Here is a 16,634-nt window from a genome sequence, read left to right as displayed (position 1 = left end):
GTCTGATAAGGGGGGGGTGTACTGTATAGATAATATAGCCCCCCCTCCCCTTATCAGACCAGCTCAGGGCGCCATAAAATGTACACTCCTCTCACAGCACAGGGGTGCAAGTGGGTGGCGTGGTGACACAATGGCAACCCCCTCACCTAAGGCTATCACACCTCACCTTAGGCTCAGGCCGGCGGCAGACACCCCGTCATCGCAAGCCGAGGTCCAGGGCAGAGCGGGCGGCAGCACTGCAGCTCACAATACAGCGTTGACCCGTCCCGGGCGGCAGCTGGAGGAGAAAACAGTGTGCAGTCGCGCCGCCTGGGACGAGATAGTGACACGTGATAGGCTCAGCAGGAGGAAGTAGGAGGAGGAAGAAGGGCACACGTCAGGCCAGGGCATGCTGCAGCGCTGGATGTGTTCCGGCCGTGTCAGCTGAAAAAAAAAAGACAGGGCTTTTCTCAACCTCAGGAGTCGGGATGGTGTCACCGCAATGGCCCTGCTTGGGGGCCCCAGGCCAGCTCGAGGCCCCAAGCAATTGCTTGCTTTGCCTCTCCTGTTCCGACGGGCCTGCCCATATCATCATACTATTGTACACATTCCTGTTCATTATATCTCAGTAAAGATTGCATCAGTTCAACAACCAGCGCGTCTTTCATTGGGACTTGGTTTATACTTGATGTTAAGCTGTGTACCTAAAGCAACACACACAGCCGAGGCATTACAAGGCCTGTTAATAAGGAGGAAGTTCAGTCTATTAGGATTAAAGATGACAGGGTAATAATTCTCAGGCCTATTGCAGGGAGGCATACCATACCTTCATGAAAATTCGGATCAGACAGGGCAGTCAAGGCAAATGAGTTCTCCAAAATGGAAGGATGGACATATCCATAATCAGTTCAAGGCAAACAGAGGAGAATGCAGGGGCCTAGGACCACAGATAATAGGCAGTCCTGTGCCTAGGAAGAACTCTGTATCGGTCATTGAGCCAGGCCATAGCCTCCTTGGGGTTGTTGTAAAAGTGCGCTTTACCCTCATAAATGATGCGCAGCTTGGCAGGAAAAAGCATGGTGTAGGAGAGGCCCTCCGTATGCAGGCGAGCCTTCAATGCCGCAAAGGAGGTGCGCTGGACATCTGCTGAAAAATCAGGGTACACTGAGATGGTGTTGCCATTGTATTTAAGTGGACCCTTCTCCCAGGCCAGGCGCAGAATAGCAACTTTGTCTTGGAAGTTGAGGATCCTTGCTATAATGGATCGTGGGGGTGCTCCAGAAAGTGGGGGACGCGGAGGGGTGCGGTGGGCACGCTCAATGACATGTGAAAAGGATGGTGCGTCAGTCACAAAAATGTCCCTCAGCCAATTATATAAGAATTTTTCTGGGTGGGAGCCCTCCGCCCTTTCAGGGAAACCAACGAAGCGGAGGTTTTTCCTCCTCGAACGATTTTCCAAATTGTCGATTTTGGCACAGAGGGCCGTCATTTCCCCTGTTAGGTCCCTCACTGTAACAGCTAAGGGGTGGACAACATCCTTAAGGGAGCTGATACGTTCTTTAGCCTCCCCAGCTCTGTCCCTTAAATTTTGCACATCTTGCTTCAGGAGAGAAAAGTCAATGCGGACTAATGAAATCTGTGCAATGAGAGAGGCCTTGCAGTCCTGTATAGCATGCATGATGGTGGCCAGGGTGGGCTCAGCAGGAGGGGAATCAGGGCCTGAGCCATCCTCACTGTCTATGGGGGAGTCTTGAGACTGCAGGGGGTCTGGCTGTGCACAGTGGGGAGCAGAGGCATATTTACTCACCAGAGCCTGTGATTTCTTGTGAGGAGTGGAGATGGGTGGCTGCTCTGCCTGTGTCCTGGAGCCATGTTGCCATCTGAATCAGGCCTGCTGTTCTGCCACGGATGCTGGCGCGGGTGGCTCGTATTTCACCATGGATACCAGCCTGGAATGTTCCCACTACCGTGGGGAGTATTTAGAAGTTGGTCTGGTACAAATCGGATATAGGATGCCTGTAGGATGCCACTCGAAAGACAGAGCTGAAGTCTCACAGGTCTGTTCCCTCTGCCATCCGGACACTCTCCCCCGCCTTGTTCGGTTTGCAGCAGAACATGCGAACAGGCAAAAAAATTGTTTGAACAATGTTAAAGTCTATGGGACATGAAAAATCATAAGTGCTAATTTTAAAAGTTAATATGCAAGTTTTTGTCATAAAAAGTGTTTGGGGACCTGGGTCCTGCCCCAGGGGACATGTATCAATGCAAAAAAAAAGTTTTAAAAACTGTTGTTTTTTCAGGAGCAGTGATTTTATTAATGGTTAAAGTGAAACAATAAACCTGGGGGGTGTCTATAATATTAAAGTAGGGCATGTGTCCCGTGTTTATAACAGTCTCTGCACAAAATGACATTTCTAAAAGGAAAAAAAGTAATTTAAAACTACTCGCAGCTATAATGAATTGTCAGGTCCCGGCAATACAGGATATCCCCATGTTGATGGGGACAAGGGCCTCATCCCCACAACACTTGCCCGGTGGTTGTGGGGGTCTGAAGGTGGGGGGCTTATCGGAATCTGGAAGCCCCCTTTAACAAAGGGGACCTCCAGATCCTGGCCCCCCTATGTGAATTGGTAAGGGGTACATTGTACCCCTACCATTTCACAAAAAAAGTGTAAAAATTTTAAAAACGACAGGAGATGGCTTGGGACAAGTCCTTTATTAAAAAAAAAATGTAATCCATTCTCAATCTCCAGCGATGTTATTCATTCTCGATCTCCAGCAAGGATAAACCGCACACGATCCAGCCTCCACCAGAGGCACCCAACAAATGACGCGCCGCCAGCCTGTCAGCTCTTATACAGGTATAGCTGAGGGCGGGGGCCAGAGACGCAAGGGCAATCGCCGGGATTACCCAGTGATGTGTATGGGTGACCCAGCCACCCTCTGATGCAATGGGAAAACTGCTGTCAGGGTGGCGGTGCGTCATTCGTCGGGTGCCTCCAGTGGAGGCAGGATCCTGTGCGTCGTATCCTTGCTGGAGATCATTGCTGGAGATCATCGCTGGAGATCGAGAATGGATTACATATTTTTTTTAAATAAAGGACTTGTCCCAAGCCGTCTCCTGTAGTTTTTAACATTTTGACACTTTTTTTGTGAAATGGTAGGGTTACAATGCACCCCTTACCCATTCACATAGGGGGCGGGGCCGGGACCCGGAGGTCCCCTTTGTTAAAAGGGGCTTCCAGATTCCGATATGCCCCCTCGCCCGCAAACCCCCACAACCACCGGGCAAGGGTTGTGGGGATGAGGCCCTTGTCCCCATCAACATGAGGGCATGTGGCCTGGTACGGTTCAGGAGGGGGGGGCGCTCTTTTGTCCCCTCCTCTTTTCCTTCGGCCTGCCAGATTGCATGCTTGGATAAGGGTCTGGTATGGCTTTTTGGGGGAACCCCATTTGGCAGAGGATTCCCCTTAATATCCATACCAGACCTGAAGGGCCTGTTAATGGAATTTGGGGGGACCCCCACGCATTTTATATTTTATTTTTCAATGACTTTCGAATACTTTTATCTGTATTGCCAGGACCCGACAATTCATTATAGCCACGAGTATAAGTTTTAAATAACTTTTTTTCCTTTAGAAATGTCATTTTGTGCAGAGACTGTTATAAACACGGGAAACATGCGCTACTTTACAGGCATACTACTGTATAGACACCCCCCAGGTACAAAATTTAAAGGAATATTACACTTTTATTGTTTCACATTTTCCCGAAAAAACTGCAGTTTTTAAAACTTTTTTTGCATTGATACATGTCCCCTGGGGCAGGACCCAGGTCCCCAAATACTTTTTATGACAATAACTTGTATGTTAACCTTTAAAATTAGCACTTTTGATTTCTCCCATAGACTTTTACAGGGTGTTCCGCCGCTTTTCGAATTTGCTGTGAACACCCCAAAGTGTTTGGGTAAAGTAGTTATTCCTGCGCTACAGTGGAAACTATGTGTGCAGAGGGTAAAGGTGCAGGAACTACCGTATGGGCCAACCACTACCCACAGTGAGACATGGAAAAAATCAAGAGATGGTGTTGCGCTCCAATAGCATAGAATGGTGCAATTGGTAAAATGTATAAATGACCAAAATAGTATAATTGATAAATGAATGTGCAAATATGCAAATAGACTGACTGAAAGATAAGAATCGCTATAAATGTTAAGATAAGGTGCATCCAAAGGTACACTGAATGAATGTGCAAAGAGTGCAGATAAGGTGACTCGGGTGCATAAATAAAATCACAACGTAAAAATAATAGTATATGCAGTCTCAGAGGAAATCACAGGATGGTGTTATGCTCCAATCAAGATGAATGACTGGACATAACTGATATACAACAATGATGGATGAATAAAACAGTGAACTGAATAAGAGTGCAAATACATACAAATAGGTGACTGTATAATGTAAGTAAAATCACATCATATGAATGGTGGATGGAACCGCAAGATTGTCCAATTCGCTTGAATACAAAAGCCGTTGTTGTACTTAAAGTTAATGGGCCAGATCCACAGCCAGGCGGTGCAACTTAACTTTTCCCATTTAAGTTACACCGCCGCAAATTTCCCAAGTTAGTGCCCGATCCACAAAGCACTTACCTGGAAATTTGCAGCGGTGTAACTTAAATTCGTCCGGCGCAAGGCGGGCCCAATCGAATGGGGCGAGTCCCATTTAAATTAGGCGCGCTCCCGCGCCGGACGTACTGCGCATGCTCCGTCGGGTAAATTACCCGACGTGCATTGCGCTAACTGACGTTGCACCGACGTCATTTGCTTAGACGTTAACGTAAATGGCGTCCAGCACCATTCACGGACGTCTTACGCAAACGACGTTGAGGTTTAAATTTTGACGCGGCAACGACGGCCATACTTACCATGGCTTAGTCAAATAGGACTCAGCCCTAGTTTTACGCGACGTAACTCGATGGAAACCACGTAGATTTAGATCGACGGGCCGTTCAGGACGTTCGGGGATCGCCGTAAGTCTTCATTTGCATATTCTACGCCGGCCGCAATGGCCTCGCCACCTAGCGGCCGGCCTAGAATTGCATCCTTAAGATCCGACAGTGTAATTTAATTACACCTGTCGGATCTTAGGGCTAGCTATGCGTAACTGATTCTAAGAATCAGCCGCATAGTTAGAAACAGAGATACGACGGCGTATCAGTAGATATGCCGTCGTATCTCGTTTGAGGATCTGGCCCAATGTCCCTAAGAGGATCATTGAGAAGTGGGTCATTCTTATACCCCTACATGAGAAGATTCAAAAAATGTCTTAGAACTCATGGCCTTTAGAATGTTCTTTTGAGGCACAATCGTACATTCAAAGTTGCTTTCCTGGAGAGGTCCAGACAACATCCAATTGACCCATACAAACTAACAAATTAGAATTTGGAAAAGAATAAGTTCCAACGTGCTTGTCTAGCCCCTTAGCGCTGACCATATGCACACATGCAGCCAGGCCCGGACTGGCCATAGGGCAGACCGGGCATATGCCCGTTGGGCTGCTATGGCGTGGGCCGGGGCCTCCCGCTCCGTGGCTTGTTGATGTCCATGCCGCACAGTAGGAGGTAAGCGGCAACCGCGGCCTGGACAGGGCTAACACAGGCCTGTGGCTGCCACTCACCTACTGCTGTGCGGCGGCGATGCCTGTATCTTCTCCGGCGAATGGGCTGAGCTGTGTGTCTCGCTCACACACAGGTCAGCCTCAGAGCCGACAGGAACAGTTCCGCTCTCTGATCTCCAGTCTCCTCTCAGATGGCCTGCTCCTCCTCTTCCCGCCCCTCTGCTTCTCAGTCTGCCACGCCCACACACACGGGGAGAAGTGAAAGAAGCAGACAGCATGTGCCTCCTTTCCTGGGGTGAGTAAGATCACCCTCTATCCTGCCTCCCAGTAATTTAATACACCTCCAAGGCATGTTATTTAAATGTGTGTGTTTTTAATGTTGCCATTTGTGACACAAACTGCTCTCTGCTGAGAGAATTTTTTTTTATTAGTTTGTCTGCTTCAGTTTAGTGCCCAGCTACCCATGTTTTTTTTTCCAACAAAATCCTGAAACAGGCCAGAAAAACTGGTATTTTCTCTCCCTTTAGACTTCACTGGGGTTTGGCACTAAGCTCAGGGTTCTGAGTTCCCACCTGGCTCAAAGTGAATCCTGACAGGTTTGCTTATCTCTAGTGCTCACAAAAATTGTTCAGTGGTTAGATAATGAGACATGTCTCCCAACATGTTAGATTGGGGTCTGCTTACTATCACATTCTGATATTAATGGCATTTATAATTGGTCTCTTTGGGGCACTGTCACAAAAAAAATTAGATGCTTATAGCAGTTGTAGAGTCAGCCTGGAACATGGCTAATAAGGGGTTAATTTGGGAGAGCAGGAACTTCCCCCTAAACCAGACTGGAGAGCTCCTAAATAGGAGGGAGGCTTTCAGTAGCTGCTAGGAAGTCATGGGGCTTATTGTGGGCAAACATTGAGAGGCATAGAGCTATTCACTTTCTCTAGGAACTTATTGACTGTTTTGTATTATTGCTTGATTGCGGAGTGTCATACTACATTAACGACGCCCGCATTTCAGCTCGCATATCGCACTGCAAACTGACAGTTCGGACATGAATCGGATCACATAAGTGTGAACACCCATGCGAGACGATTCCGGTGCGGACCAAAAATAGTGTCCTGTGCGTGTTTGGTCCAAATGCGATGCAATATCAGCCATATTATCTGTATGGCTGAAATTGCATTGCAAAGACATTGCATGTGATTTGCACTGCAGTGTGAATCACATGCGATATCGCATAGCGCACTAGTGTGAACCTGGCCCAAATCGGGGTTCTCAGAACACCACTTTACATGAGATCCCCCCTTAAGGCACGGTTCATACTAGTGTGCTGTGCAATATCGCATGTGATTCGCAATGCAAATCACATGCAATGTCCGTGCATTGCGATTTCAGCCATACAGATAGTATGGCTGAAATCACACCGCATTCGGAACAAACACGCACAGGACACTTTTTTGGTCCGCACCAGAATCGGATCGCATGGGTGTTCACACCGATGTGATCCAGTTCATGTCCGAACTGTCAGTTCGCAGTACGATATGCAAGCTGAAATGGAGGCGCCGTTAATGTAGTATGACACTCCCCAGCAGTTCACATATGGCAGTGTGAACTGCCGTGCAAGTCGGGTGCGATGCGGAAACCCGCAGTGGATTTGCAGCTTACAGTATACAAGTTATATACAGTATACAGTTAGATTTTATTTCCATTATTTACACTTTCAAAATTACAGAAATCAAAAAAATGGCGTCTGCAAAAGTTTGGGCACCCTGCAGAATTTATAGCATGCACTGCCCCCTTTGCAAAGCTGAGACCTGCCAGTGTCATGGATTGTTCTCAATCATCATCTGGGCTTCCCCAGTGATGTAGCAGAGGGTGCTCAGAGGGGGATGGGGTCACGTGACAGATGGCCCCGCCTCACCAATATATGGGGGGGCCAGGATCTGGGGGTCCCCTTTGTTAAAGGGGTCTTCCAGATTCTGATAAGCCCCCCGCACACAGACCCCCACAACCACCGGGCAAGGGTTGTGAGGATGAGGCCCTTGTCCCCATCAACATGGGGACATTGTTTTTTCTGCGGCCGGCCAGGTTACATGCTCGGATAAGGGGTCTGGTGTGGATTTTTGGGGGAACTCCACGCCTTTTTTAAATTTGGGGTGGAGTTCCCCTTAAAATCCACACCAGACCTGAAGGATCTGGAATGGATATTTGGGGGGAACCCCCACGTAATTTTTTTTTATAAATTGACGGCAGGGTTCCCCTTAATATCCATACCAGACCTGAAAGGCCTGGTTATTGAATTTGGGGGGACCCCACGCTTTTTTTTATGAATGAATTCTCTCTGAATTGCCGGGAGCCGACAATTCATTATAGCCGAGTCCGGTTTTAAATGACTTTTTTTCCTTCAGAAATGACACTTTGTGCAGAGACAGTTCAGAGTACGGGAAACATGCGCTATTTCACATTCTTACTTTACACCCCCCCTAGGTACGAAATTTAAAGGAATATTTCACTTTTATTGTTTCACTTTAAACATTATTAAATTCACTGCTCCCGAAAAAACTGCAGTTTTTAAAACTTTTTTTGCATTGATACATGTCCCCTGGTGCAGGACCCAGGTCCCCAAACACCTTTTAGGACAATAACTTGCATATTAGCCTTTAAAATTAGCACTTTCGATTTCTCCCATAGACTTTACCAGGGTGTTCAGCGGCTTTTTGACTTTGCGGCGAACATCCCAAATTGTTCATTGTTCGCCGAACAGGCAATGTTCGAGTTGAACATGAGTTCGACTCGAACTCGAAGCTCATCCCTAGTGAGGAGGAGGCACAACTCCAGTGAGGTAGGAATTCCTCCAGGGGGCAGCATACAGAGCTCCACAAGCGCTGCTGACTTCCCACTGACTTCCAAAATTTCATTGGTGTGGGCTTTTTTAGACACGTGTGCAGCAGATCGCACAGTTGCGGTTTGCAACCTATGTCTGAAGCAAATTAAGCATGGCCAGAAGAGGCAGACAATTGGGCACCACATGCTTGACCAGACATATGATGACTGGGGCATGGCTTGGACGTTCATGTGAGAGGACGTGTCTCACAGAAGCTCTAGTATCCTGACTCTAATAATCTTGCTGTGAGCCCTATATACCGCAGAAATAGACCGGACACTCCGCTCCCGGTGTGGAGCCACTCCTATAGCGACTCCCGGTCGCATCAATAACAAAACCGGCATGTCCAAGAAGAAAGCAGAGGAGAGTCAGCCCGCCACCGGAAAGGCCCAAAATGGCGTATCTCTGCTCCAGCAGCGTGCAGGCAAGGAGTCCTATGCCTTGGCAGCCACAAAACTTGGCCAGTATGCTCATACTCCTGGCAGCTCCAGGTCCGGGCCGCAAGCCAAACCACCTTGTAATGCCAAAGCAGCCGGAAAAGGATCTCCTGGGAGCCCTTCACATGCTACACAACATGTGCTTGATAAAATGACACCCAAGGCCTCCAGGAACACAGTGAGTACCACATCCTCCCCTCTCTCTAGTGTGGAGGGCCCTGCTGACATGGGAAACACTGAGCCTTCATTGCAGGATGTTATTACAGCAGTCCATTCTTATGGCTCTTCGATCACTGAATTGTCAGCTGAAATTAGAAGCATGAAGGAGGGATTGCTGCACATTAGGCAGGACATGCAGAAAATCAGGGAGAAGGCCACTGCCTTGGAGGGATAGGTGAGCTCTATTGAGGATGAATTACCTCCCTCACGCAAGAAATGCACAGCACCTCTGCCAAAACTGATGAAACAGCGGCTAGGGTCGAGGACATGGAAAATAGACTGAGGGAAATTTGGAAAATTCTGAATTTCCGAATTCCGAATTTACAGATTTCCGGAAAAGCAAAAAACGAATAAAACGGAAAAAACGAATTTTCCGAATTTCCAAAAAAAAAGGAAAAAAAAAAGAATTTTCGGAAATTCGGAAATTCAAAAAGTTCGGAAATTTCCTATTTTCGAATTTTAGATTTTCGAACTTTAGATTTTCGAATTTTCGTTTCAAACATTTTATTAAAGTTAAAATAGGAATACAATTAATTTACGTATACATACACGGGGTTGTACAATAAATATTGAACATAAAATAACAGAAATATGGAGGTAGACAATATATTATCATTGTCATTATATATTCAAGTATCAAAATATCAAATAGAATGAGATACAAAGCACAAACAGGAAAATCATACATTACTATGTTAGTATCTTGAAGATATAAAGCACAGACAAATCAGAAAATACAGGATAATTCAATCTGAGCTTCCTGATGTGAATGAAGCGATAAAACAAAAAATGATAATAGAGACTCCCAATATAGAGTAGTCTCAAAAATATGGGTGGAACATAGCACATAGCAAAAGTGTTCAGTAAATCAAAATAAAAGGTATGTAAAGATTTCAAAGGGAAAAACGTAAAAACGTGTAGGCAAGCGCTCAAACTGAGCGGTAAATGGAATATGTGGGGTCCTAATCCCTGTAGGTGATCTACGTCAATGTGTCAGGTCACCTGTGGCCAGGTGACAAGTGCACCCCGTAGGGGTCAGGGATGCACCACAGGGAAGTGAACCCTACAGCCGACTACTGCTGGCAGGGAGGAAGCGTAACCCAAGATCACCCAGGGCGCGGAGTCTAAGACCCAGTTTTGTATTCACCAGAGCCTTTGATGGTAAGGATGGTCTTGGCCGCAACTGGGTCCAGGTCGCGTTCCCAGGATTCCTTAAGTCACACTCCGCAGGGAGAAAGTGGAAGCAGCCAGCAGGACAAACAGTGGTGATGGACAGGCCGAGGTCAGGGCAACAGGCAGACAAGGATAACCGTGGGACATGCAAATAGTCAGGGGCACAGGCAGACAAGGAAGTCGGGGACAAGCCAAAACGGTACACGGAAAGATGATCGTAGCACTCTGCAAACAGGAATTAGCAAACTACACTGCAGGCAGGAACTAAGCATAGGAACACTGTTGAACAGCACCGCAGACCTGTAGAGCAACGGTTAATATAGGCTTCCTGGGATGGACTAGGGTGGAGCCATACAGGAAGAGGAAGTGATAAAAAGGGAAACCAGAACAGGGTCAGCCTCTAATGAACACATGGAGATCAGGTAAGCAGACAGACTTGATGCATATTCATGACAGTACCCTCCCTCTTACGAGGCCTCCCCCTTCCCCGCCTGGGTCCGGGTTTAGAGGGAAACTTCAGATGACAATTCTTCAATAGACGAGGTGCAAAGACCTCTGATGCAGGGACCCAAGACCTCTCCTCAGGACCAAAGCCTTTCCAATGAACGAGGTACTGAAGAGCGCCTCTACAGAGTCGGGAATCCAGAACTTGACTGACCTCATATTCCTGATTCTCCTCAGAGACTGGTGCCGTGGTGGGGAGAGGACGAGAGAACCTATTAAGGACTAAAGGCTTCAGAAGGGAAACATGGAAGGAGTTAGAGATTTTGAGGTTTTTGGGAATCTGAAGTTTGAAACAAACTGGATTCAGCTTAGCCGTTATGGTGTATGGACCAATGAATCTTGGAGCAAACTTCAGAGAAGGAACTCGGAGCTTGAGGTTTCTGGTGGAGAGCCAGACTTTGTCCCCTGGTTGAAGAGAAGGCGGTTTACGCCTGCGGCGGTCAGCAAAGCCTTTGAATTTGTCGGCAGCTGCCCGGAGGGAATCATGGACGTCACTCCAGATGGAATTGAAGGACTCCTGAGCTGAAGCCAAAGCTGGGATATCCAGAGAACAGGTCATGGGAAGTGGAAGTTGAGGATGTCTTCCATAAACTGAGAAAAAGGGTGTTCTCTGCGAACTGGTATTTACATGATTGTTATGGGAAAATTCCGCCCATGGAAGTAGAGAGGACCAATCGTCATGATGAGTGGAGACTAAGGTACGAAGAAAAACCTCTAACTCCTGATTAACCCTCTTCGTCTGCCCATTGGATTGAGGATGGTAAGAAGAGGAAAAATCCAAAGCAATATTGAGGGATTTGCAAAAGGCTCTCCAAAAACGAGACGTAAATTGAACACCCCTGTCTGAAACAATATGAGAAGGAACCCCATGAAGACGGAAAATCTCGAACAAAAATGGGGACCAAGGCAGGAGCAGAAGGAAGACCAGGAAGGGGAACAAAATGTGCCATTTTGGAGAACCGATCGACTACCACCCAAATGACCGTATTACCGTCAGACAGTGGAAGATCGGTGATAAAATCCATGGCAATGTGAGCCCAGGGCTCCTTAGGAATGGGCAAGGGCATGAGGAGACCAGCAGGAGCTTGTGTGGAGGATTTGAACTGAGCACAGACATGACAAGCCTTGACATAGTCTTTAACCTCCGAGCGGAGATTTGGCCACCAATAGTGACGACTAATGAGTAGGAAGGACCGGAGGAAACCAGCATGGCCCGCCACCTTGGAATCATGTCCCCAACAAAGGATCTTGGCTCTTAGCTCAGTGGGGACAAAGGTCTTACCAGGAGGAATTTTTGAGTCCAGGGTGGTAGAATGGGCAACAATGCATGAAGTTGGAATGATCGGCTCAGGTTCAAGAGTGAGCTCTTCGTCCAAGGTGTCAAAGGATCTAGAAAGCACATCAGCCCGACCGTTGCAGGAACCAGGTTTGTACGTAATCGTGAAATTAAAACGGGAAAAAAAGAGACTCCACCTGGCCTGTCTGGGATTCAGACGTTTAGCATTCTGTAAGTACTGTAGATTCTTTTGTTTGGTGAAGATCGTTATGGAGTGAGGAGAACTCTCCAACAGATGACACCACTCTTCTAGCGCCAATTTAATTGCGAGAAGTTCCCGGTCACCGATGGCATAATTTCTCTCTGCCTGAGAGAATTTTTTGGAAAAGAACGCACGTCTCTTCTCAAAAAGTTGAAGAAGCACCGCTCCCACTCCCACTGAAGAAGCGTCCACTTCAATAAAGAATGCCTCCTCAGGGTTTGGTCTCCTCAAAAGAGGTCCAGAGACAAAGGCCTGTTTCAGATCGTGAAACGCAGAGACAGCTTCGGGAGGCCAGTCTTTGGCATTAGCACCCTTCTTGGTCAAAACGATAATAGGCGCGGCAATGGAAGAATAATTCCTGATGAACTGCCTATAATAATTTGTGAAACCAAGAAAGCGCTGTGTGGCCTTGAGGCTAGCAGGAAGAGGCCAATTGGTAATGGCTAAGACCTTCCCAGGATCCATACGAAGGCCCAAGCTTGAAACAAAGCATCCTAGAAACAGGACCTCAGAACATTCAAAGGAGCATTTCTCCAGTTTGGCATAGAGATTATTCTCTCTGAGGCGCTGGAGTACAGTGCGGACATGGTTCCTGTGGACACGCAGATTTTCCGAAAAGATTAGAATGTCATCCAGATAGATGACAACAAACTGGTACAGCAGGTCCCTGAAGATTTCGTTGACAAAGTTTTGAAACACGGCTGGGGCATTACATAACCCAAAAGGCATGACCAGATACTCATAATGGCCGTCTCGAGTGTTAAACGCAGTCTTCCACTCATCACCTTCTCAAATTCGAATGAGGTTGTACGCCCCTCTGAGATCCAACTTAGTGAAAATGGAGGCACCCCTCAACCTATCGAACAACTCAGATATCAAGGGTAAGGGGTAACGATTCTTAATAGTAACAGCGTTTAATCCTCGATAATCAATACAGGGTCTCAAGGTACCATCCTTCTTAGCAACAAAAAAGAACCCTGCTCCTGCAGGCGATGACGATTTCCGAATGAAACCTCTGTCAAGGTTTTCTGCGACATACTCAGACATGGCCTGGGTCTCTGGGATGGACAAAGGGTATGTGCGACCCCTGGGCAGAATTGCTCCAGGAACAAGGTCAATGGCACAGTCAAAAGATCTGTGGGAAGGAAGCACCTCAGCTGATTTCTTACAGAACACATCCCGTTAATCGCTGTAAGCAGTGGGAAGATCCGAAGATACTGATGTGGTAGCAACCGGAAGTCCCCCCTTAGGAGTCACCTTGGAAAGACATGACGAGAAACATGAAGGGCCCCAAGCCAGAATCTGCCCAGAAGCCCAGTCCACATGGGGAGAATGGAGCTGTAGCCAAGGAAGGCCCAATACAATGGGAGTGGAGGCTTTAGGTAGGATGAGAAAGGGATTCTCCACCAGGAGTGGATATCCTATCGACATCCTAATAGGTAGTGTCTGGAAGCGAATAGGACCCCCTGGGAGAATAGTGCCATCAATTGCCGAGACTACCAGCGGCGTAGTGAGGGGTGAAAGGGTAAGCTTCATAGAAGAAGCAGTTCTCCAGTCCATAAAGTTGCCGGCAGCCCCGGAATCCAGATATGCAGAGATCGATAGGGGAGAAGTGCTTACATGAAGGGACACCGGAAGGAGCAGACGGGAAGGTGATGTTTCTGAGTCCAATACTCCACCTTCTAAATGTATTAGACCTGAGCGTTTCCCGGGCGAAGCGGGCAGGAGTCACGAAGATGGCCCTTGCCTCCACAATAGAGGCACAAGCCCAGAGTTCTGTGTCTAGCACGTTCTTCGGGTGTTAGTCTGGTCCGGCCCAGCTGCATAGGTTTCTCAGCAGGCAGAGGATGGTCCACGGGACAAAGTGAGGGAAGCACAGACTGACTAAGACCTAGGGAGTGCTGGTGTCTTTTCTCAATGGACCTCTCCTGAAAACGAATATCGATCTGGTTGCACAGGGAGATGACATCGTCCAGACCGACGGGGATGGTTCTTCCCGCTAATTCGTCCTTCACTCGGTCAGAGAGGCCATGTAAAAAGGTAGCGACCAGGGCCTCATTGTTCCAGCTCAATTCAGCTGAGAGTATACGGAACTGAAGAGCATATTGACCCACTGAACGAGATTCTTGGCGGAGACGTAGCAGAGCACTGGCCGCTGAAGAGGCCCGAGCCGGCTCTTCAAAGATGTTCCGAAAGAGCTTTAGGAAGTTGAACAGGCTGGAAACTACCGGATCATTCCTCTCCCACATAGGGGCAGCCCAGGCTAAAGCTTCACCGGAAAGGAGGGAAATAATATAGGCTACCTTTGCCCGATCAGACAAGAAGTTTTGAGGCTGAAGTTCAAAATGGATGGTGCACTGGCTAAGAAACCCCCTGCAGGCCTTGGAGTCTCCAGAAAAACGGACTGGAGGTGGTAGCTTTAGCGAATGCGACTCTGCGACTGGTGCGGCGGGCGCAACCGCTGCCGCTGGTTGTACTTGGGGTTGTAGATTCGGGGTTTCCAACAGGGTCTGAAGCTGGTCAAAGCGGGAAGCCAGATCCTGAAGGAAACGCATCACCTGAGCCTGATTAGCTTCATGCGTCTCGAGTCTGTGAACAACGCCCTGTAATGGATCATCTGCAGGAAGCGGCACGTCGGCCGGGTTCATGGCTGTTCAAACTGTCAGGTCACCTGTGGCCAGGTGACAAGTGCACCCCGTAGGGGTCAGGGATGCACCACAGGGAAGTGAACCCTATAGCCGACTACTGCTGGCAGGGAGGAAGCGTAACCCAAGATCACCCAGGGCGCGGAGTCTAAGACCCAGTTTTGTATTCACCAGAGCCTTTGATGGTAAGGATGGTCTTGGCCGCAACTGGGTCCAGGTCGCGTTCCCGGGATTCCTTAAGTCACACTCCGCAGGGAGAAAGGGGAAGCAGCCAGCAGGACAAACAGTGGTGATGGACAGGCCGAGGTCAGGGCAACAGGCAGACAAGGATAACCGTGGGACATGCAAATAGTCAGGGGCACAGGCAGACAAGGAAGTCGGGGACAAGCCAAAACGGTACACGGAAAGATGATCGTAGCACTCTGCAAACAGGAACTAGCAAACTACACTGCAGGCAGGAACTAAGCATAGGAACACTGTTGAACAGCACTGCAGACCTGTAGAGCAACGGTTAATATAGGCTTCCTGGGATGGACTAGGGTGGAGCCATACAGGAAGAGGAAGTGATAAAAAGGGAAACCAGAACAGGGTCAGCCTCTAATGAACACATGGAGATCAGGTAAGCAGACAGACTTGATGCATATTCATGACACAATGAAGAATAGAAAAATGTAAAGCAGTCGTAACAATTGCAAATACAAGGAACAATTAAGTGCCTAATAAGTCTATAAACCGCGATGAATTCCTAAAGTGAATCCAACAGGACCAGGTGGATCTATATTTCATCGGATTATCATTGGCTTGGTGAATTAAGTCCTCCATCTCAGAAATCCGCTGTAAACGGTTAATCCAGTCAGCCAGTGTAGGAGGGTTAGCCTTTTTCCAAAAAAGAGGAATGCATTGTTTAGCAGCATTTATGAGATGGAGTATCAAGGATTTTCTATAAATGGATTGAGGCAACAAAGTATGGTGTAAAAGATATTGCGCAGGGGAAAAATCTAATGTGTAAGTTGTGATTTGGGTAATTGCCACATGAACCTTCTCCCAGAAAGGCTTAATGATGTCACAGTTCCACCAAATATGGAGTAATGATCCCAGAGAGTTGTTGCATCTCCAACACATTGGGTCGTTCAGGGGTACGATACCATCTAGAATATAATTTGTAGTTAGTTTCTTGGGCCGAAATGTTAACAGATCCCTTATGAATATGTGTAAAAATATTGTCCCAGTCAGAGTCTAGAAGTTGTATTTGGAGTTCATCTTCCCAATCTTTATTAATTTTGTTGGAGCTTTGTAATATGGTACTGAAAAGGAGTGCATAAACAGACGAAATTAGGTGTCTTTGAGGGGTCGTGGCAGTACACAATTTTTCAAATGGGGTCAGTTCCCTGTACCATTGTGAAATAGGCCTTCTGCTTTGTAGAAAATGTCGTATTTGTAAGAATTTGAAAAAGGGAATGTTATTATCAGGAAATAGGGACGACAACATGTCATAAGAAACAATGGAATTGTCTTTGAAAAAATGATGTGCTCTTAGCGTTCGCTTAGGGTCCAGTGGGTTCGTTTTAGTGCCCATAAATCCGAACTGGAAGTCAGGGTTACCATCCAAAGGTGTTAATGGGCCAGGGGAAGGAGACATG

The sequence above is a fragment of the Rana temporaria genome, chromosome 7 (genome assembly GCF_905171775.1).
Source record: "Rana temporaria chromosome 7, aRanTem1.1, whole genome shotgun sequence".
In the NCBI taxonomy this organism is placed as follows: Eukaryota; Metazoa; Chordata; class Amphibia; order Anura; family Ranidae; genus Rana; species Rana temporaria.
Note: the sequence above shows the minus strand (reverse complement) of the source record.